This window comes from Dendropsophus ebraccatus, chromosome 1 (assembly GCF_027789765.1).
Source record: "Dendropsophus ebraccatus isolate aDenEbr1 chromosome 1, aDenEbr1.pat, whole genome shotgun sequence".
NCBI classification, from domain to species: domain Eukaryota; kingdom Metazoa; phylum Chordata; class Amphibia; order Anura; family Hylidae; genus Dendropsophus; species Dendropsophus ebraccatus.
Genome location: NC_091454.1, coordinates 152842054 through 152867319, shown reverse-complemented (window position 1 = coordinate 152867319; position 25266 = coordinate 152842054).

Genomic DNA, 25266 nt, shown 5'->3' with positions numbered 1-25266 from the left:
AGCTCATGATTATAGAGGACTCTGGAGTGCCGGTATATGGCTAAGTTCACACACTATCAAATTAACGTCTGTTTTTAATGAATGGCCATCATTTAACTACAACTAATGGCCATTAGGCCATGTTCATGCAATGTAAGTTTTGAAGTAAAGGATCAGATCAGATGCATTTTTTTTAACATACACAAAACTGTGGTTTTACCACATTTTTGTAACCATTAAAAGTAACCATTTAAAAAAATGGATATGTTAAAGGGAACCTGTCACCCCCCGTGCCGGGGTGACAGGCTCCCGACCCCCCCGTTAGAGCCCCCTATACTCACCTAATCCCGCCGGGTCCCGCTTCTGGAGGTGGTCGGGTGATGAAGATCTCAGCCGCAGCAGCCCGGCACGTGCGCTGAGAGATGAGTCCAACACCCATAGAGAATGACAGGAGAGTCCAGCGCTCCGTCATTCTCTATGGGTGTTGGACTCATCTCTCAGCGTGCGCGCCTGGCTGCAGCGGCTGAGATCTTCATCACCCGACCACCTCCAGAAGCGGGACCCGGCGGGATTAGGTGAGTATAGGGGGCTCTAACGGGGGGTCGGGAGCCTGTCACCCCGTCACGGGGGGTGACAGGTTCCCTTTAAACAGACTTGCAGTGTGAACCCAGCCTTACTATCATTTGGAGTAACTTTTGACGTAACATAAGTTACTGATCACACCAGGTCTCACTCCAGAGTTACGCTATTTTCCCAAGATACAGCTGAGAAGAGTGTGTGGCAGTGTGCTTCACCCCATGGCCAGCAAAATATCCTACTATTTGGCTCCATAAACTGTTTTGAAGCCAACAAGTCAGATTTGACTGACAGCTGGGAAAAGATATTGTATGCTCCAAAATTTCAGCTAAATAATGCAGCATTGACCTAACAAAATCTTGGGTAAATTGGATTGTACAGTACAACTGCCATTACCCTGTACTGATATGTGACTAGGATGGTATTTTAATAAAGTCAAATAAAATCTTTCTTTGGTTAGTGCAGTATTTTTCAGTTGCTATTTTAGAGCATAGTCATATAAAGTGATGTGAGTTCTAATTTTCAGTACTACTATTTTGAGGTAAAGTATTGCGTCCTTAAAGAAATATTAACATGTGGAGTAGCTATGCCCTATCCACAGTATCCACAGAATAGGACATAGCTAAGATATCACAGAGCGTCTGACCTCTGGAGCCCACCATCAGTCTCAAGTACAAGGATCCAAAATCCCTGCTGAATGGAGCTGAGGGACGCACATGGCCTTCACAGCTATACTCTCTGCAAAGCTGCTAAAGAGAGGAAAATGCACCTCTTTTGAGCGGCTTCATAGTGAATGAATGTTGCAGTGGTGACAATGTGTGGCCCACAGCTCCATTCAGGAATTTGGGTGACCTCGTTCTTGAAATTTCAGAGGACCCCAGTGGTCAGGCCCCCTGCAATCACTTAACTATGCTTTTTCCTGTGGTAATACCCCTTTAAGGGGTTAAGAGTAGTCTAAATGGCTTGTCCCATAGGAATGTAACTTCTTTTCATAGGGTATACTGAATCACTAAGAGTTATGTAAGTAAGAGCAGAAAGCCTTTAAAGGGGAACTATCAGGGGAAACTGTGTACCTGATTATTGATGCCAGTCCTGCCATTTGTGTACAATTTTATCGAGATCAAATTTGCTAATCAGCTCCTTAGAAACACTGGAGGCATTCCTGGCCCCACAGGGCACCGCCTTTGGCCTGGTGCCTCTTTCGGTGAAGCCCAGCCGAGGCAAGGGAGGCCATGCGGGCCTGCTGGGGGAGGGGTCCCCACTCTGGGGTAGAAGAGCAGCAATGTCCCTAGCTGAGCTGATTAGCCTGTTGGATTGTAATCAAATGGCTCATAAACTGCAGGCCCAACAGCAAAAAGAAGGCTGGAGCTGCAAACATTAGGTACACAGCAGCAGGGGAATATCAGCAGGTTAGTTTGCTGCTCTTACTATGGTGGCAATCAGCCATTTCTGTATTACATGAGTGGTCATCCATGTGAAAAGCCTGCATGGTATAGTATAGCATCAGCTGCCTAGGAAATCTATAGCCAGACACATTTTTTCTCTGGCAAAATTACAGTAGCTATTTTTGGAAAGTCTCAGAGCTGGAGTTTCACATTAATGCCAATACTACACGACTGCAAACACACACACACATATATACAGTGTCGGACTGGAGTGCCTTGGGCCCACCAGGGGAAATCATTCTTGGGGCCCACCCTTCTGCCACCATACTTATCTATGGTAACATTAATAAGGGTCCAGTAACACGGCGTGATATGGGGCAGTGTAGGGCTGCAAACGATTGCTAATCAGCAGGGCAGGATTATATAGAGATGTGCGGCCAACAACGATTTTTACAGCCGCACAAAAGATCAAATCAGCCGACTATCGGCCATTTGCTCGCTTGTCAGCTGATCTCTGGCACTTTTACATGGGTTTCCTAGGAGCGCTTGTTACCGATAATTGGCCGGTGTAATTGGGCTATAAGAGAATTTTCTTTGCATGATAACACTGTATACTACTGTATGCTACCAATAGCACCAGTATATAAAGAGCAAATATCCCCACACATACCGCCATACTGTTACTGACCAAATCCTGTATACTGAGAGTGATATTACCATAATACCAGTATACAAGGGGGAATTATTATCATCATACATATTACCGCCATACTGTTACTGACCAAATCCTGTATACCAATAATACCAGAATACAAGGGGGAAATATTACACCACACCACAACCATCACTACCATATTGTTACTGACCAAATCCAGTATACTGAGACCAATAAAACACAGTACCGGATTACAAGTGACAAATACCACCACATACTGACTAATACCACCATCTACTGACTAATACCACCATATACTGACTAACAACGCCACATACTGACTAATACCACCATCTACTGACTAATACCACCATATACTGACTAACAATGCCACATACTGACTAACACCACCACATACTGACTAACACCACCACATACTGACTAATACCATCGCTGCTACTGAATAATCCTCCGTACATAGATCACTATCACCTCATCCAGTCATATAGAGGTGGACGCAGCTCTACACAGGCTCTATACACCATATACATTACAGTGCAGTTATATCAGGTGACTCACAGGGGACGTCTTCTCTAATCAGAGTTCTTCCCTCTTCTTCTTGTTCTTCTCCATCTGTCCTGGGCCATTATGAGAACTTCTCCGAGCCACGAATCCACAGAATCTGCCAGACAAACAATATTAGGCTCCTCACTCTGTCACCATCCTCATCTCTATACTAACTGCACATCTGAATTGGCCCCTTTACACCCTCATTTGGTGGGTAGCCCCGACTCTATGTATGTGTGTGTATGTATATATATATATAAATATATATATATATATATATAAAATATATATCCCTTATAGTATATGGTCCCCTCTGTGTAGACACTTTATAGATGGTCCTTTGTTCAGTCCTCCATATAGATGGCCCCCAGTGTTGTCCATGTCCCATATAGGTAGACCCCCTTATGTTGTCCATCCCCATATATATAGCCCCTCCATGTTGTCCTTCTTCAATATAGATAGCCCCCTCAAGTTGTCTATTCCCCCCATATAGCCTCCTCATGTTGTCCATTCCCTCCTATAGCCCCCTCATGTTGTCCATCCCCCTATAGCCCCCTTATGTTGTCCATCCCCCTATAGCCCCCTTATCTTGTCCATCCCCCTATAGCCCCCTTATGTTGTCCATCCCCCTATAGCCCCCTTATGTTGTCCATTCCCCCCCCATATAGCCCTCTTATGTTTTCCACCCCAATAGCCCCCCTTATGTTGTCCACCCCCCTATAGCCCCCAGTGCTGTCCATCCCCCATGTAGCCCCCCTCATGCTGTCCATAACCCCCTAGCCCCCCTCATGCTGTCCATCCCCCCTGTAGCCCCCCTCATGCTGTCCATCCCCCCGTAGCCCCCCTCATGCTGTCCACCCCCCTATAGCCCCCCATGCTGTCCATCCCCCCGTAGCCCCTCTCATGCTGTCCACCCCCCTATAGCCCCCTCATGCTGTCCATCCTCCCGTAGCCCCCCTCATGCTGTCCATCCCCCCGTAGCCCCCCTCATGCTGTCCATCCCCCCGTAGTCCCCCTCATGCTGTCCATCCCCCCGTAGCCCCCCTCATGCTGTCCATAACCCCGTAGCCCCCCTCATGCTGTCCATCCCCCTATAGCCCCCTCATGCTGTCCATCCCCCCGTAGCCCCCCTCATGCTGTCCATCCCCCCGTAGCCCCCCCTCATGCTGTCCATAACCCCTGTAGCCCCCCTCATGCTGTCCATCCCCCCGTAGCCCCCCTCATGCTGTCCATAACCCCTGTAGCCCCCTCATGCTGTCCATAACCCCGTAGCCCCCCTCATGCTGTCCATCCCCCCTCATGCTGTCCATAACCCCTGTAGCACCCTCATGACAGAGAGACGTATAAAAGTATACAGAAGGAGGCAAAGCAGATTATAAATGCTGCTAAAGCCTCAAAAGAAGAGGAAATGGCAAAATCTGTTACTGCGGGGAATAAAACCTTCTTCAGATATATAAGTGACAGGAAGAAGAAGAAGAATGGCTGCAGCATTACTAAAATAAGTAATGGGGAGAATACGTTTATTGATGGAGATAAGGCGGTCGCTGACTATTTGAATAGTTACTTCTGCTCAGTGTTTTCAGAAGGCGGCCTTCACAATCACAGGATGGTTGGACACAGCACTGCCTCCAGCTATATGGGTTCGGCTCCAGTATTTTCAGAGGCTGAAGTTGCAGAGGAACTTGCCCGTTTAAAGCTGAATAAGGCGATGGGTCCAGATGGGATCCATCCCAGGGTTCTTAAAGAACTCAGATCTGTGATTGCTGCCCCCCTGACAGATCTGTATAACCAATCCCTGCTAACAGGAGATGTCCCCGATGATTGGAGAACAGCCAATGTTATACCAATCCACAAGAAGGGGAATAGAGAAGAGCCCAGTAACTACAGGCCAGTGAGCCTGACATCTGTAGTAGTGAAAATGATGGAAACTCTTCTAAAAAAGAAGATAATGGATCACCTAAGAATCAACAATTTGATGGATCCAAATCAGCATGGCTTTACTGAGGGCCGATCATGTCAGACTAATCTCATTGATTTCTTTGATTATGCCACAAAAGTGCTGGATGAAGGTGGTGCTGTGGATATCGCCTATCTGGACTTCAGCAAAGCTTTTGATACAGTTCCCCATAAAGAGCTGATAGAGAAGTTGGAGAAAATTGGACTAAATCCCTGGATAGTTCAGTGGATTTGTGGTTGGCTGAAGGAGAGATATCAGAGGGTTGTTGTTAATGGTGTGTATTCAGAGCAGAGACTGGTTACAAGTGGTGTGCCACAAGGGTCTGTTCTGGGTCCTATTCTTTTTAATATGTTTGTAAGTGACATAGGAGAAGGGTTGATAGGTAAAGTTTGTCTGTTTGCTGACGACACAAAAGTGTGCAATAGGGTGGATATTCCTGGAGGTGTCAGTAATATGGAAAACGATTTAGCTTTGCTAGATACGTGGTCCAAACAGTGGAAATTGAAGTTCAACGTTTCCAAATGTAAAATAATGCACTTGGGGAGGAGGAATCCTCTATCCGAGTATCACATCGGCAGTACTGTGCTGGAAAAGACTTCAGAAGAGAAGGATTTAGGGGTAATGATTTCTGAAAGCCTTAAAATGAGTCACCAGTGCAACCAGGCGGTGGGGAAAGCAAATCGTATGCTGGGGTGTATAGCTAGAGGTATAACCAGTAGGAAGAGGGAGATTGTGATCCCGCTGTATAGAGCTCTGGTGAGGCCACATCTGGAATACTGTGTCCAGTTCTGGAGACCTCACCTAAAAAAGGACATTGATAAAATAGAACGGGTCCAAAGACGAGCTACAAAAATGGTGGAGGGTGTGAGGCATAAACCATATCAGGAAAGACTTAAGGATTTGAATCTGTATAGTCTGGAGGAAAGACGGGAAAGGGGGGACATGATTGAAACCTTTAAGTATGTTAAGGGACTAAATAAGGTTCAAGAGGGGAGTGTTTTTAGTAAAAAACTGAGCTCAAGAACAAGAGGACACAGTGAGAGGTTAGTTGGGGGAAAGATCAGAAGCAATGTAAGAAAATATTATTTTACTGAAAGAGTAGTAGATACCTGGAACAAACTTCCAGCAGAGGTGGTTGGTAAATCTACAATAACAGAATTTAAACAGGCCTGGGATAGACATATATCTATCCTAAGATAATAAGGAAGAAAATACTAAAAGGGCGGACTAGATGGACCCAGTGGTCTTTTTCTGCCGACAATCTTCTATGTTTCTATGTTTCTATGCTGTCCATAACCCCGTAGTGCCCCTTATGCTGGCCATCCCCCCTATAGCCCCCCTCATGCTGGCCATTCCCCCCTATAGCCCCCCTTATATTGTCCATCCCCCCTATAGCCCCCTCATGCTGGCCATTCCCCCTATAGCCCCCCTTATATTGTCCATCCCCCTATAGCCCCCAGTGATGTCCATCCCCCCCTATAGCCCCCAGTGATGTCCATCCCCCCCTATAGCCCCCAGTGATGTCCATCCCCCCCTATAGCCCCCAGTGATGTCCATCCCCTCCTATAGCCCCCAGTGATGTCCATCCCCCCTCCATAGCCCCCAGTGATGTCCATCCCCCCCTATAGCCCCCAGTGATGTCCACCCCCCCCTATAGCCCCCAGTGATGTCCATCCCCCCCCTATAGCCCCCAGTGATGTCCATCCCCCCCCTATAGCCCCCAGTGATGTCCATCCCCCCCCTATAGCCCCCAGTGATGTCCATCCCCCCCCATAGCCCCCAGTGATGTCCATCCCCCCCCCATAGCCCCCAGTGATGTCCATCCCCCCCCCTATAGCCCCCAGTGATGTCCATCCCCCCACTATAGCCCCCAGTGATGTCCATCCCCCCCCTATAGCCCCCAGTGATGTCCATCTCCCCCCTATAGCCCCCAGTGATGTCCATCCCCCCCCTATAGCCCCCAGTGATGTCCATCCCCCCCTATAGCCCCCAGTGATGTCCATCCCCCCCTATAGCCCCCAGTGATGTCCATCCCCCCCCTTATAGCCCCCATTGATGTCCATCCCCCCCCCTTATAGCCCCCAGTGATGTCCATCCCCCCCCTTATAGCCCCCAGTGATGTCCATCCCCCCCCCTATAGCCCCCAGTGATGTCCATCCCCCCCCTTATAGCCCCCAGTGATGTCCATCCCCCCCCCCCTTATAGCCCCCAGTGATGTCCATCCCCCCCCCCTATAGCCCCCAGTGATGTCCATCCCCCCCCTATAGCCCCCAGTGATGTCCATCCCCCCCCCTATAGCCCCCAGTGATGTCCATCCCCCCCCCTATAGCCCCCAGTGATGTCCATCCCCCCCCCCTATAGCCCCCAGTGATGTCCATCCCCCCCCCCTATAGCCCCCAGTGATGTCCCCCTATGATAAAAAAACAAAAAACAAAAAACAAAACCCAACTCACCTGTCACCACGCTCCCCCGTCGGTCGCGGGCCTCTTCTTCTCTCTTCCCCGACAGACGAGAAGCTCCTGGTCCCGGACAGCTCCGTCACCACTGAGCTCTGTGCGCGCCGCAGTGGCTGGGACTTCCGGTATGCGCTGCGTGTACCGGAAGTCCCAGCTGCCGCATCGCACACAGAGCTCAGTGGTGACGGAGCTGCCCGGGACCAGGAGCTGCGCATCTGTCAGGGGTTGCGGAGGTACGCTTCCGATTGACAGCGCAAGAAGCCTTAGGCTTCCCGCGCTGTCAATCACTCTTGGGACCGCAAGCAGCTTCTTGCTTGCGGTCCCAAGAGTGATTGACAGCGCGGGAAGCCTATGGCTTCTTGCGCTGTCAATCGGAAGACTGCCACATTTAACTGGAAGCGATCGCTTCCAGTTAAAAGGGTGAGGGGCGGCAGTCGGCGGCTGAGTGGGCCCCCCAGGAGCACGGGGGGCCCCGCTGGGCTTACTGGGTGGAGACCACATTGATGTGGTCTCCAGCCCTGAGTCCTTTGACTGGGGGGCGGGGCCTACTCCTGCTCGGGGCCCACCGGGGAAATCCCCGGTCCCCCGGTGGCCCAGTCCGACACTGCATATATATATATATATATATATATATATATATATATATATATATATATATATATCTTTTTTACTTCTATTAAGAGGTGTTGACCATTATTTTTTTTGTAGGGCTACACGACTGTGCCTGTGACACATATTGCATAGCTAAAGATTGTAGTCCAGCTAGTAAATGTGGTTACATTGTGACCCCCCCCAAAAAACGGCTTTAAGTATTAGAAAAGTTTAAAGTGACTCTGTACCCATAATCTGACACCCCCCCCCCCCCCAAACCATTTGTACCTTCAGATAGCTGCTTTTAATCCAAGATCTGTCGCGGGGTCCGTTCGGCAGGTGATGCAGTTATTGTCCTAAAAAACAACTTTTAAACTTGCAGCCCCGTGCCCAATGGCCGGGGCTTAGAGAATCTGTGCCCTAACTTTGCACCACCCCTCCGTCCCTCCTCCCCACCATCTTCATCATTAGAAATGCCACTGGAACATTTTCTATATGCTGAACACTGCACAGGTGCTTAACGATCCAGCCCATGTTCAGTATTCACATAGCTGGGGAATAGGAGACAATCTGCATGGAGCATTCCTAATGATGAGGAGGGTGGGGAGGAGGGACAGAGAGGTTGTGCCAGCCTAATGCATACACAATCTAAGCCCCGGCTGCTGGGGCTGCCAATTTGAAAGTAGTTTTTCAGGACAATAACTGCATCACCTGCCAAACGGACCCTAGGACAGATCTTGGAATAAAAGCAGCTATCTGAAGGTACAAGTGGTTTGGGGGGGGGGGGGTGAGATAGTGGGTACAGAGCCACTTTAATGATCTTTTGTGTGCTTAGAAACAAGAGTAAGATACTGCAAATGTTTACCTTTTAACAGCAGATAGGTGGCGCTGTTGTCATATAGTTACATTATTAACCTTTTACAGCAACAAAGGTTTTGAATGCAAATCTGAGAATGTTTTCAAAAGGAACAAAAAGATTTCCCAGTATTGAGGCTCATTTTCTTCACAGTATTTGCTGCAATTACCGGATAATCTCTGAATCAGTGATGGTTAAGTACATGGTGCTTTATAATCATTCTCCCCTTACTGTAATGTAAATCAAAGCTTAATCTTTCCTGGACGTCTTCTAGTGGGAATTTGCTAAGAGACAACTAAGGTTTAGACCCTGTGCCGAGGGTACATTACTTGTATGGTGACCACAAGGGGTTGCAACAGATGGTATAGTACAGATCTAGCTGAGTGCAGTGGTGCATTGTATACAGAGCCTGCTCCAAGTTTATGTGGGACCCTAGAGGCAGAGCCTTAGTGGGTTGGGAGAGTACCATGCTGAGGACTTCTCCCTGCTAGATCTTAAGATCGGTCAGGGTCTGAACAGTTTTTTTGTAACAGTGACCCTGCGGGTGAACCCTGCAAGAATAGCTGGCATGCTGTGGTATAATACTCCAATGAAATCACAGCGTGCATATGACATTTATCACAATATCATCCACTACACTGCTAATATAGATTACAGTGGATTAGTTGGTAGCAAATCCGGTATACCAAGACCAGTGTTACCAATAATAACAGTTCACAAGGAACAAATAATACCACCACATGATGACCACTGCCAGTACCACCATACTGTTACTGAATAAATTCTATACTATACTAAGACGAATGTTATTTTGATCTCTAAGGCTGCGTTCACACTATGTATATTTCAGTCAGTATTGTGGTCCTCATATTGCAACCAAAACCGGGAGTGGATTAAAAACACAGAAAGGATCTGTTCACACAATGGTGAAATTGAGTGGATGGCCGCCATATAACAGTAAATAACTGCCATTATTTCAATACAACAGACGTTGTTCTAAAATAACAGCAAATATTTGCCATTAAATGGCGGCCATCCACTCAATTTCAACATTGTGTGAACAGATCCTTTCTGTCTTTTTAATCCACTCCTGGTTTTGGTTGCAATACTGACTGAAATATACTGACTGAAATATACATATACTGACTGAAATATACTATGACCAAAAAAGAACAAATACTGATTTCACGTAGCAAAACAATCTTTATTAAATACACATTTAAAACAATTCATATATATTTATAAAAAAGAGAGATGACCAAACATTAAAAAAGAGAACGGCGGCTGTCCTGGAGGTGTTTCTATTATAACCACATCACATGTGCTGGGATCCCTTGACCTACAACTTGCATCACAAACCAGGGGGATAAATTCTGAAATCTCCTACAGTAGGGTATTATATTACTTGTATTGCAAAATAAAGTGCCAGTGCATTCAATTCATAAACAAACCTACAGCTAGTTAGTTAATCTCTTATCCACCCTTCACCTAAATATTACCACCCCATCGTATCCAGGGGTCCAGCCAGTCAGATACCTTTCACAGTGTATTATCGTATATATCCTCCAGGACGCCACCACCCCGGCGCGCGTTTCGTTGCCTTCGTCCGGGGGTAATGACGTCCCATCTAATAAGGGTATATATAGTATCATCCCACCAATCACCCTCCATTACTACTTACTTAACACCTGTGGCTAATGCGGCGCATGCTCCGTCCTCCATCTCCTCACTGCAAGTGTGACGCGGCCAAACCGGAAGCAGCGTCACGGCGCCGACCACGTGACCCGGCATTGCCGGTCACATGATCATTTGGCGTCATGACGTCGCCGTCAGTCACATGGGCCGCCGCGCACCGCAGGCAGAGTAGTCCTTCGGGCATGCGCACTTGCCACGGATCATCTATTGGAGCAAAACGTGCGGATAGGATGTACAATACCCCTCGTAAAGCATATATAAAGTATAACGCAGTCAAAAAAGGAAAACTGGGTAGTGATCATTAAGTGCATTATGTGCTGATGTGAACAAAAAATATATATTAATTATTAAAAAATATGTAATAAATAGTGAATTGATTAATAGATGTGCAAACTAAATATCAAATTATGTGTGTATATATAAAAATATGAATTCATATCACTATATGGATACGTTCTCTTATGGTGTGCCTAAGTGTGTTATAAAAATATATATAACTATAAATACAATTTCATGTGTAAAAGCTAAATATAATGAGGAGTAATGTGAAGGGCTTCATGTGACAGGTATAAAAAGTGTGTGAGCAAAAATAAATGTGATAAAGTGCAAAGTGTGTAAAAATATTTCATCATATTATGTACAAAGATAAAGTACTTTATATATGCTTTACGAGGGGTATTGTACATCCTATCCGCACGTTTTGCTCCAATAGATGATCCGTGGCAAGTGCACATGCCCGAAGGACTACTCTGCCTGCGGTGCGCGGCGGCCCATGTGACTGACGGCGACATGACGCCAAATGATCATGTGACCAGCAATGCCGGGTCACGTGGTCGGCGCCGTGACGCTGCTTCCGGTTTGGCCGCGTCGCACTTGCAGTGAGGAGATGGAGGACGGAGCATGCGCCGCATTAGCCACAGGTGTTAAGTAAGTAGTAATGGAGGGTGATTGGTGGGATGATACTATATATACCCTTATTAGATGGGACGTCATTACCCCCGGACGAAGGCAACGAAACGCGCGTCGGGGTGGTGGCGTCCTGGAGGATATATACGATAATACACTGTGAAAGGTATCTGACTGGCTGGACCCCTGGATACGATGGGGTGGTAATATTTAGGTGAAGGGTGGATAAGAGATTAACTAACTAGCTGTAGGTTTGTTTATGAATTGAATGCACTGGCACTTTATTTTGCAATACAAGTAATATAATACCCTACTGTAGGAGATTTCAGAATTTATCCCCCTGGTTTGTGATGCAAGTTCCCAGCACATGTGATGTGGTTATAATAGAAACACCTCCAGGACAGCCGCCATTCTCTTTTTTAATGTTTGGTCATCTCTCTTTTTTATAAATATATATGAATTGTTTTAAATGTGTATTTAATAAAGATTGTTTTGCTACGTGAAATCAGTATTTGTTCTTTTTTGGTCATAGTTTGTAATAACTGTAGTAGCAGTTTAATGACTTTCTGCATTAGACCCAGATTGACAAGCACACTCACCGTACTATATTATAGGTATTGCAGATAGACAAAACCGCGAACTGGTGACTGAAATATACGTAGTGTAAACGCAGCCTAATACAGTGAACATAAATTTGTAAATACTAGCGGTACAGACTTTATAATTGATGACAGTGCACTTACATCCAGTGACTCCCATGTCACATCTTCTGTAACCACCCCCTATTTCCCCATACAGTGGTTAGGTCCCCTTGGTGCCCCCTTATAGTAGTTAGGCCCCCTCTGTGCCCCTATATAGAACTAAAATGCCAACTGTGCATCCATATAGTTTGTTGTTTCTTCTGTGTTTACATATAGTAATTAGGCCACCTAAAGCTATCCCCCAGTACGTAGTATACCCCATGTACTGTTAGTAAGCCCCCTGTAGGTAGCCTTTCCAGTTGTTAGCCCTTGTCCCTGGTAGTATGCCCCCACCAGTAAATAGTATCTCCCATGTTGGTAATTCCCTGTAGATAGTAATCACTAACTGTCCCCATTTAGTTCCCCACAAAAAGACACCAATCATAGTCCAGGATTTTGGTTGAAAGACATCATGTGACCAAAGCATCTTCCATACATGTTGTAAAGACACAGCAGAAATGTTAACCCCTGTACTGACAATATACTTCAGTGTATGCTGTTACGCAGTGCTTAGCAGGGTTAAAGGGAACCTGTCACCCCCCGTGCCGGGGTGACAGGCTCCCGACCCCCCGTTAGAGCCCCATATACTTACCTAATCCCGCCGGGTCCCGCTTCTGGAGGTGGTCGGGTGACGGAGATCTCAGCCGCTGCAGCCCGGCGCGCGCGCTGAGAGATGAGTCCAACACCCATAGAGAATGACAGGAGAGTCCAGCGCTCCGTCATTCTCTATGAGCGTTGGACTCATCTCTCAGCGCGCGCGCCGGGCTGCAGCGGCTGTTATCTCCGTCACCCGACCATCTCCAGAAGCGGGACCCGGCGGGATTAGGTGAGTATATGGGGCTCTAACGGGGGGTCGGGAGCCTGTCATCCCGGCACGGGGGGTGACAGGTTCCCTTTAAAAGTAAAGTAGCAGCACATACAGAAAATATACAATACCCAAAAACAGTTTTGAATGCTAAGAAAGGTATTCCTTAGCAGCATGACAACCTTAAAGAGTCACTGTCATTATAACTTTTAAAATCTTAATCAACAGTAGATGTGAAATAAAGCAAGTTTACAATATACATTCATTATTTTTTTATTATGCTGTAAAACAAAGCTGAACTTCTTAGAAATCCAGGTCCAGTCTTGTGAAGGCAGATTTTCTGACTTGTGCTGGTTGAAAAAAAACTAACTAAACACAGGCCAGTAGAGAGTGTCACAGCTCAATATGTCTGTCAATCACATGACTGTCTTCTCTCTGTGATCGCTCAGATGGCCTGAAATACACAGGACTTCCTGTTTTTGAGGGGGGAAAAAACTGTCAGAAAACAGGAAGTGCTGTGTTTTCCATGATAACTAGAAAAAAATAATAATAATGAATGTAAATTGCAAACTTGCTTTAAATCACATCTACCGTTGATTTAGATTTTGAAAGCTATAACGACAGGTACACTTTAACCCCTTTAGGGCCACGGGCTGTCAGCAGCCAGGCCCTCACCCTAAATGGCGGGCCGCCACAATCGCGCCCGCCCGCCATTAAGCCCTTAAACGTCACAGTGTTTAAGTGTAAGTGACAGGAGCATCTCCTGTCTTTTACCGATCGGAACAGTGTTCTTGGAGGACCTGATGTTCTACCATCTATCTCTATAGAAAGCCTTCCTGGCAGAAGTTAGCAGCTTCCACCAGCATTAGGCTTGCCCACCAACACCATACTGCATCCACATAATGTGGTTACATTTTGGTTAGTAGCACAAGACCTTACAGCTTTTGGTAAAAATTCTGGCAAAAAACACAGTATATTCACAATGCTAATAGACCTTAATGGTAGGGGGACAGCCTGTTCTTCTCATATTGTGTCCACTGTTCAGGAAGGAAGGATTGGAGACAGGAGGCTTGGGAATGTGTTATTTTGCAGGCAGTAGATAAGCTTTCTAACGTAACAAGGTGTGAGGGCTCTTAATATGTTTGTTACAGTTACTGCTATGGGGTGGTGCTTTGACTATAGACATGGTGTGGCACCCAGATTTTGGGAACAGCCCAGGGCCTATGGTCTGTATTCTGCTGTATTAATCTGAACAGGGGCGGATTAACTTTACCATAGGCCCTGGGCTGTTCGCCAAGCCTGGGCCCCCTACCCCACTATAACTATGACAGCACTAGCGAAGTGTCCATAGTACAGGATAAATAATGTCATAATGCCCATTTTTGTGCAAAATTGCGGTAAAAAAGCAGCGATTTTTTAGCAAGTCATGGCAGAAATGTAGCCAGGAGACAATACACCACTGAAAGTATAAGTCTTTTTGGGTGGCCATTAGTGATGAGCGAATAGTGAAGTATTCGAATATTCAATATTTGTACGCATATCTCCCGGATATTCGCCTATTCAATCGAATATTCGATCCCATTAAAGTCTATGAGAACAAGTATTTGATTATGGAAAAACATCTATTCGACCACTTGGAGGTTCACCAAGTCAACAATGACACCTCAGGGAAAGGGAAGGGAGATTAGAACGCTTATCGAATATATATACAGTAGAATATTCTGCGTTCTATTCGATAATATTCAATACTATTGAATACCTTACTATTCGATCGAATATCTATTCGATCGGACAGTATTCGCTCATCACTAGTGGCCATGGGCCCCCCAGGAGCTCAGGGCCCCGGGCTACCGCTCGAAAAGGACCTATTATAATCCGCTACTGAATCTGAATATTGTATATACTGCACCAATGTCTCCCAAATAAAATAAATAGCTTTCCCATACTTATAGGTCTTTAGTGTGGTTACATAAGCCTGATAAAAGCTTCTTCTGATTTATGTTCACGTTTAAAACATATGCAATAAATGATGCCCTCATCAGTCTCCATAGATACTAACTAAGTGGTAATGAAGGCAGAGAGACAATTTTATATCTTGCTGAGCTTAGTAACCATAGAAATTCTAAGTAAGTTGAAAGATGTGGGCAGTGCACACTGCACAATATTAAGGTGCAATACTGTATTATAGGAAAAAAGACACTTGAGCAGATTAGCAGTTTACATTAATGTAATGGGGTCTATAAAACACTCCTGTATAGTTGTATGTAGGAGATACCTTACTGCCATTACGTACATAACAATTACTGGGTTTTCTGGCAGAATAATCCGCCTACTATTGAGTAGTGTAAAAAATCATGACATTTTCTTAAACAAACCAGATATTTTTTCTTGTATGCCAAAGAGTAGCAAGGGCAGGGCCAGACTCCTTCAATGCCCTGCACGTACCATCCCCTAAAGCATACAGCACTGAGACTGTCTGATGCAGGAGGAGGAGGCAGAAAGTGAAAGGGGATGGAAATCCTCAGCCTGCCCTGTGGGTAGAGATGAACGTATCTACAGTTATAATAAAGCAAATTGCTTCGTTATCTCAGAAATCTGCTCATCAGCCGGCTGCCTTGAAACTCACTGCCACTCCGCTCCGGGTGTCTGGAAAATCTGCATCCAGTCCTGGGAAACGGAAGCCGGCTGATGAGCAGATTGCAGACATAGCAAAGTGATTTGCTTTGTTATTACTGTAAATTTGCTCATCTCTACCTGTGGGCACCTGCTGCTCATTTGCATAAAGTAAAAAAACAGATTGCTTGGCTCACAAGCAGAAATTCACAAATCCCAATGGTGCCCATGAAGATGCTTTTCCCCTGCTGTCACCAGCTTCCCACACATGTCCTTAAAAAAAAAAAAAAAAAAAATTGGTCATGTGGGCAGGTAAATCATCTTACAATAATTAGCCACCACTGTTGTGGCTAGATGTGAAATAAAGCAAGTTTGCAATTTACTGTTATTATTATTATTATTATTATTATTTCATTTTATTTTTGTTATCATGCTGTAAAACAAAGCTATACTTACTTGTATCCAGGTCCAGTTTCCTGAAAACAGATTTTTAGTCTTGTGCTGGTTGAAAAAAATGACTAAACACATGAAGTCACGGCTAGTACATAGTGTCACTGCTCAATGTGTCCATCAGTCACATGACTGCCTTCTCTGTGCGCGCTCAGATGGCCTGGAAAACATAGAACTTTCTGGGTTTAGACTCTTTGAAAAAAAAAAAAAGTCAGAACACAAAGTGCAGTGTTTTCCATTGATAACTAATAAATAAATAAATAAATAATAATAGATGTATATTGCAAACTTGCTTTATATCACATCTACTGTTGTTTTAGTTTTTGAAGGTTATAACGACAGTGACCCATTTGCACCCAAGCTTTAAGGGGTATTCCAATTTTAAAATAACTTTTCATATGTTGCTGCCCAAGGGGAGACTAGCAATTCATTTCATACTTGTTATTACCTATTCAGTCTCCTTCCCCCAGTTCTGAGCTGTGCTTTCTGCTGAAGATACAATAATCTGTCTGTGAGCTTTTCTCTCTATCTCCCGCATCTTTCCCCCTCTCTTCCAAGATGGCTGATGTAAATAAGTCCCTAGCAGACTTTATCTGCAACTTTGTAGCTTCTTTGTAATGCTGGGAGGGTTACTCTGAGGTCAAGTTGCTGATGAACTCACTGTGACTAATCCTCCAGGAAAGCCCACACACAGTTTTATGTGTCTTCAGCAGAAAGCAGCAGCTCAGAACTGGGGAAAGGAGACTGAATAAATAATAACAAGTATGGAATGAATTGTTAGTCTAACTATGGACAGCAACATATGAAAAGTTATATTTGAGTGGAATACCCCTTTAATTTCATGTCTGATGTCTTCAGATGTTGCTTCATAATTTTCATTCCACAATTCCACCAATCCCTATGCATTACTATGGGTAGACAGCTCCATTTTTTCAATTCTTCAGTTCTATTGAGTACAAAGTAGATATTCGAACAACTTGCTAAAACTATAGTTTGTTGAGATAAAATCTACAAAGGTTATAAACATGAGCATTAATGATTCAACTTAATGGTGCGTTTACACAGAGAGATTTATCTGACAGATTTTTTAAGCCAAAGCCAGGAATAGATTTGAAAAGAGGAGAAATCTCAGTCTTTGCTTTATGACCTGTTCCCTGTTTATAGTCTATTCCTGGCTTTGACTTCAAAGATCTGTCAGATAAATCTCTCTGTGTTAACGCACCATTAGTGTATGGAAACTTATGACTTCAGCTGTTTGTAAGATAGAATAGATGTCTGTGAGATGCTTTTTTGGCCTTTTATTTGGATTAGCTCATTTATAATTACCATATTTATGTAATTCCTGTGATGAATTACTTATCTGATGAGATTACATTCTGAATTGAACATTGAATAATGAGTTATACAGGGTACAAAATGTTCACAATTGGTCACAAATCTCCGTAGGGACCTACCTGACCTGTCGGTGACTAAAGTTTTATGCTGATGGAGAAATTGCTCCTGGTCTAGTAAGCAAAGAATTTGAATGTAATATAAGGATCACTGGAGAAGACATGACAACATCATGTATGTCGTATCTCTTTCAGTGCCTTTTCTGTTCTTCAGGTTTTTTTTTTTATTGGTTTTACTCTAAGGCTTTCAAATAAAAATAACTTTCAGATAAAGCACTTCACTTTGTTTAATCCCATCTCTCGCTTGGGTATTCATATTCAGTCTGACATTAATTTACCCTGGTGTCACAATGATTTCATAAGAGGTTTTTTTTATATACAGCTTGAGCAGCTGAACACAAAGCAATCAGTACCACGTACTATCTTTAGAGCAAGCATCACATCAAACAGCACAAACCCTTTAGATGCATTACAGATTATATAGAACAAACCTCTTGTTCCCCAGATCAGATGCACAAAGGTCTACCCGAGTTCCTGGCAGAAGAGAGGATGAGGCCTGCCTCTGAGATACAGGAACGTGAACAAAACCCCAACAATGACCTGGAATGGAGCCCTTTTGGGGAAGACGAGATGCAAGAATCATTCGAGGAGTACAGGTTATTAATACAATTTTAATATTTCTGAGTATTATCTTTGTTCTGTTTACTGTATGTGAAGATAGGCTGCGTGTGCTGGTATTGGCTTGTGTACATAATTCTATATTTGTTGATGGGGTTAGTTCCTATATTTTAAAGGTAAATTACATGTACAATCAATAAAATCCATAAGCATATTGATAATTGGCCGTAATTTGGATGTATTACGGATTATGTCTGTCACCAGTGTTTTATCACTATGGCATTGATATTTTTGTACAGTAAATACTGCTGGGCTACTTCGCAGGCACGGAATTGAAATACATTTGAATATTGGATGCAAAATAAATGCAATACAGATCTATAGGCTAATACGTAACATTTACTGATGCATCTATATTTTAATCACTCTTCCTATACTTCAGTGGATTTTTTTCCATCCACAAAACAAATGAAAGTAGTACATGCTGTATTTCAAAATTTGCACATACACCCATCTGAATGGCCCCTAAAATTAACAACTCAGTGTTATGGGCCCTAAAAACAAAATTTATTACAAATGCAAGTGATACAGATGTGTGAAAATGATATTAAACACAGATTTTATATAAACTTTATGAGGCCAGCACTAGCAAAGGCTTCTGGGACCAAGACTGTTTCGCTATCTTCAGAGACTGACACCTTACATTGCCTTATACATCCAAGTAGGATCTTCAATAGAGACTCTTTAAGACTTGAGAGTTCATTAATGTGAAAATCTTTTATTCTTAGTTCCTATGATTAAAGACTATGGACGCCTTTGAAAGGCATATTTTAATTCTTGCTTTGTATTTATTATTCATGTAAAACATTTTCTCCAGGTATTTTCAAAAGTGTTGCTTACTTTTGCCTCCACAGACTCTACAGTTTGCTGTTTAAGCTTTATTTCCTATCTATACCTGTATAGAACCTATAATTTTCCACTGGAAATTGCCTTTTGTGTGCATTTCTCTCTTTCTCTAGCCTGTGTGAGCTGCCCTCCAAGGTTTCTCTCCCACTTGTAAACTCAATGGATTAGTATGTAATTACCTCCCTCCTCCTGCTGCTATTTGTAATACTGAGGGAGCATAAAGTCTGGCTGATGGATGTATCTAAATGGTAGGAAATTTCTCATGAAGACTATTAAGAAAGTTGCTTAATTTTGCATTCAAGAAACAAATGAACAATAAAAGAAAATCAGTGCAAAGGAGTCCTACAGCTAAAATCAAGACGTGGTTCCTGAAGGGAATTGATCTTTGTGCCTTTAAAGGGGTACTATGCGCAGAGGCATTATTTCAGTATCACCAGGGAGGGGGTGGATGAAGACAATGACGTCCACTTACCTCCCTGGCTCCAGTGCTAGGGCCTGCATCTACGGTCCCCTGGTCTCTGGCTGCTCAAATCTGAACTTCAGATGTGATGTTGGTAGGCCCGCCCAGTCGTTTCGCAGGTCCCGCCTCTGCTGCTGAATGGCTGAGTAGACCTACCAAGATAACATCTCAAGTTCCCTCTGAGATGTGAGCAACCATAGACTGGAGGATCAAAGCAGCATGATGCGGGGGACAGCGCTGGAGCCTGGCAGTGGACGTCATTGTCTTTATCCACTCCCTTCCTGGCGATACTAAAAATGAGCCTCCGGCCCAGGGTACCCCTTTTAGTACATACATAATAGCATCTCCAGACTGAGTTCTAATTAGGACTTGTTGGAAGGTTATACTTTTCAGTTAGCTCTTGCAAGTAAGTTCAGGGCCCTGGGCAGAATAACAATGTTGAATGTTGTGATACTATTCTAATTTTAGATTTTGTAAAAAATATATATGTGCATGAAAATATTTTGTGACATCTTTAAGACAAGCAATTAGTATACTGTTCCGCATCAGATGCTAACCAGCAGGAGTAGGCCCAGAAAGTAGATGACTCCCATGCAAGATATATACCTATTGGCTGCTTGGTTTCCATATTCATATTTCACTATAGAGCACTCCCTTATGTCTTTCCCACAATCATCAGTAGTTGTTTGCCATGAAATTCATTAGCTCAGGCATTACAAGCTAATAGACAGTAAGATGTTACTGGTGGATCCTACTGTAACTGTTACTACGGGCCCCTGTGCAGCTGTACAGGTTGCACTAATAGCATGTCCGTTTTCATCTACCAGGTTATTAAATATGCATGATAAACAGAGCTGCCTCTTACTCAGCACAGACCTCCATCTGTGCTGTCAATTTAAAGGATTTATTTAATCGTAAAAACGGATGAAAAAAAAAAAAAGATGAAAAAAATGGTTGCATTTGTGTGCATCAGTTTGGATCCATTTTTTCATTGACTTTCAAAATAAAAAAAATTGGATCAAAACACATTCTTTTTTTAGTGTATGACCACGGCCGGTCTCTGGCCGGATCATCTCCGATGATCTTTCCGGCCACAGAGCTCTGATGCGGGCGCATCAGCGTGCTCCTGCATCAGAGCTTCCCATAGCGCACAGTGAAGCAAGCGGCCTAAGCCACTCGCTTCACTATGTGAACTGACATGTCAGTTATTTGCGGCCCCGTATAGGATCCTGGCCGGAGCGTGTACGATGTGTATATACTCCGGCCAGGATCCCATTGAAAGTAAGGCATTGTTCCACCGCGGCAAAAGTACGGCCGTTGTTGCCATCGGCAACAACAGCCGTACTTTTACGTAGTGTGAACATAGCCTTAGTATGGAAGTTAATGTACAAATTGATCCAAACGGATGCACACAAATGCATTGTTTTTTTTATCCATTTTTTTTTCCATTGAACGGATCATTACACGGACAGCAAAAACACAGTGTGATCCCAGCCGGTTTCACAGAAAGAAATATGGAAGCATTTTTGCATCTGTGTTATTGCCACAAGCCCTGGCCTGATGACCCAAAATGGCAGCTGTCAGTTCAGGTTATTCGTAGGGATGAACAAAGAGAATCTGACGAATTCAGATTCGCAGCAATTCGGGCATTAAATTTGCTTCTTAGGCATTTGTGAATTCGCCAGATTCGCTTTGCAAATTCACTAAACAAGGTGGCTGCACATGTTAATTTACAGAACTGTCTTTTGACAGGAGCAGGGGATTATCCATAATCCCTAGCGCCTGTCCAATCAGCTGCAAACCGCCCTGTGATGTCATCAACCCTCCCTCACCCTCTATATAAGGTGATTGTCCAGTTTGCCAAGTAACTGGGTGACTGTTGTTTATTATACCAAGTCACTGGGTGCTGGGTGTGCATTATAGGAAGTCACAGGGGGAGATTTATCAAAGGGTGCAAAATTTAGACTGGTGCAAACTGGGCCCAGCAACCAATCACTGCTCCTCTATCATGTTCACAGAGCTGAAAGCTTATGTGTGATTGGTTGCTGTGGGCAGTTTGCACCAGTCTAAATTTTACACCCTTTGCGCTTTTGCTTTTTCCACTTTATGTTTAAAAGGCCATAGCACTTGCATTTTTTCACCTAGAAACCCACATGAGCCCTTATTTTTTGCGCTACTAATTGTACTTTGCAATTACAGGCTGACATTTTGCATAAAGTATACTGCGAAACCAGAAAAAAATTTAATAAGTGGTGAAATTGAGAAAAAAAAAACGCATTTCTTTTATTTGGAGGGTATTTGTTTCTACACCGTAAACCATGGGGTAAAACTGATATGTTATGCATGTTCCTCAAGTCGTTACGATTACTATGATATATAACATGTATAACTTTTATATTATGTGATGGCCTGTAAAAAATTCAAACCATTGTTAACAAATATATGTTCCTTAAAATCGCTCCATTCCCAGGCTTATAGCGCTTTTATCCTTTGGTCTATGGGGCTGTGTGAGGTGTCATTTTTTGCGCCATGATGTGTTCTTTCTATCGGTACCTTGATTGCGCATATGCGACTTTTTAATCACTTTTTATTACATTTTTTCTGGATTTGATGCGACCAAAAATGCGCAATTTTGCGTTTTAGAATTTTTGGGCGCTTACTCCGTTTACCGCGTGAGATCAGGAATGTGATTAATAGTTCGGGCAATTAGGCACGCGGTGATACCAAACATGTTTGTTTGTTTATTTATTTTATATTTATAAAATGGCAAAAGGGGGGTGATTCGGACTTTTATTACGCGATCGGGGGGAGATCCGACCCACTAGACACCATGGACGTGCAGTACAAAGCACTTCAATGCAGCTGTCAGGTAATTGCTACTCTGTAATAGTCCCACTATTGTAGCTTCGTTTGTATGCGTAGTGATTCACTCATCTTTATTTACTAGACCTGCAGTCAGACCGGGCATTGAGGCACTGAAAATGCGGCAGTATTATGCACATTTAAAACCAGCCCTTATACAAATTTCAGTTCCACTCCTGAACCAAATATGCATGATAACCACTTTCACGAACGTAACTGTACGTCATGGGTTTGGTAGGGGTTTCAGAGAGGGGTCACGCCTCTCTGTAGCCGGGGACCATGGCAGTTAGTGTATGCAGACCAATCGCCACGCCTGCTAATTAGCCATCTAGATGCAGCTATCAAAGCTGATGGCTGCATTAAAATAGCTATTTCGCTATTTCCCCCCATCATTGGTGGTCTCGTGGATGGATCTCCCATCCCCCCCAATTGCAGAGGGGCAATCTATTCAATTTACCCGGCCAGGCCTCAGCGACGGAATGATGCTGATCCTGGCTCGGTAATCTATAGATCTGGACAGCAGCAGCCCAGAGTAATACAGCACTGATCTAATGGATCAGTGCTGTATTATGTATACCACACTGATCTATATAATAGATCAGTGTTGTTGTATTAGAAGTCCCCCAGGGGGACTTCTAATTACTGTGTAAAAAAATAAAGATTTTTCGTTAATAAAAAGTCCCCTCCCCTAATAAAAGTTTGAATAACCCTCCTTTCCCATTTTAAATAAAATTAAACATATTTGGTATCGCCGAGTGCCTAATTGCCCAAACTATTTAATGATCATATTCCTGATCTTGCACGGTAAACAGCGTAAGCGCAAAAACCCACCAAAGTGCAAAATTGCTAATTTTTTTGTCACATCGCATCCAGAAAAATTGGAATAACAAGTGATAAAGTCGGACATATGCAAGCAAGGAAGCGATAAAAAGTACAGATCATGGCGCAAAAAATGACACCTCACACAGCCTCAAAGACGAACAAATAAAAGCGTGGTCATAGAGCAATTTTAAGGAACATTTACATTTTTAGGCTACGTTCACACTACGAAAGTTTCCGGCCGTAGCGCGTTCCGTGAATAAGCGGCCGGAAACTTACGTAGTTTGCGTACAATGGAAAGTATACGATCTACGGGCGCACAGTTCACACTACGTACAAACTTACGCCCGGATCGTATGCGGCGCCGTAAAAAATGAACCAAACCATTATTTCCGGACGGAAATGACGTAACTTACGCCCGTAGCGTAACATGCGGTCCCGTACGTAGTGGTGATTTCTTCATTTTGCCAGCTTTTTGTTCCAATCCAAAAGGTTCTGTGGGGTGTCCGGGGCTAGGCGAAGATGTCCAAGTAAAAGACCGCTGTTAGATCGCTACGAAGAGCGCTCGGGAAGCGTAAGTACGCTACGGGCGTAAGTTCGCGGTCCGTACGTATCCGCCCGCAACTTGCGTAAAGTCCCGGCCCGGAGTTTCATACGTATATGTCCGGTCGCGAAAAATATGCGGCCGGACATATACGTAGTGTGAACCTAGCCTTAAAAAGGTATACATTTTTAAAACCCATTAAATAAAATAAAAGTTATACAAGTTACATATCGTTGAAATCGTACCGACTTGAGGAACATATATAACATGACAGTTTTACCATAGGGTGAATGGTGTAAACATAGAACCCCACCAAATAAAAGAAAATCTTTTCCAATTTCACAGTGCAGCATATTTTATGGAAAATGGAAGTCTGTCATTGCAAAGTACAATTAGTGGCACAAAAAATAAGGGCTCATGTGGGTCTGTAGGTGAAAAAAAGGAAGTGCTATGTCTTTTTCAATACGAGGAGGAGAAAACTAAAGCGCAAAAGCAAAAATTAGCCCGGTCCTGAAGGGGTTAAAACATTGCAAAAAAAATACTTGCTCTTGCAAATGCTGTTTGTATTACCATACTTGTATTTTCTCATACACTATCTAAACAAAAGCTATATGAGTATAAAGCAGTACACCACTATACTATACTATACTGGGCATGTGTAAATATAGTGTAGATATACAGTATATATATTAGGGCTGGGCGATATGGCCTAAAATTTATATCACGATATAATTTGATGCATGCACGATATAACGATATATCACGATATATAAATTTTTTTTTGTGTGTATACTCACCCCCCCCTTGCCAGTCATCAGCCTTCCCCTGTGCCAGTGATCAGCCCTCCCCTATGCCTTCAGCCCCCTTTGTGCCAGTTATCACCCCCCTTGCCAGTCATCAGCCTTCCCCTGTGCCATCAGCCCACCCTGTTCCAGTGATCAGCCCTCCCCTGTGCCATCAGCCCCCCTTGCGCCAGTCATCAGCCCCCCTTGCCAGTCATCAGCCTTCCCCTGTGCCATCAGCCCACCCTGTGCCAGTCATCAGCCCTCCCTTGTGCCAGTTATCACCCGCCTTGCCAGTCATCAGCCCCCCGTTGCCAGTCATCAGCCCCCCGTTGCCAGTCATCAGCCCCCCGTTGCCAGTCATCAGCCCCCCCTTGCCAATCATCAGCCCCCCCTTGCCAGTCATCAGCCCCCCCCCCCCCAGTGCCAGTCATCTCCCCCTCAGTTTTCCAGCCATTTCATGTGCCAGCCATCATGTCCCCCCAGCCAGGACCATCATCAGCCCCATGCCAAGCCATCTGCCGCCCCCGACCCCTCTGCTACTTACCTTTCCTGCAGGGCTGGCTGATGGAGTCCACGAGGCGAGACGGGCCGCGTCTTCTTCCCAGCATGCACTGGGAGACCTGACGTCACACGCATCAGCGCGCTAGCGC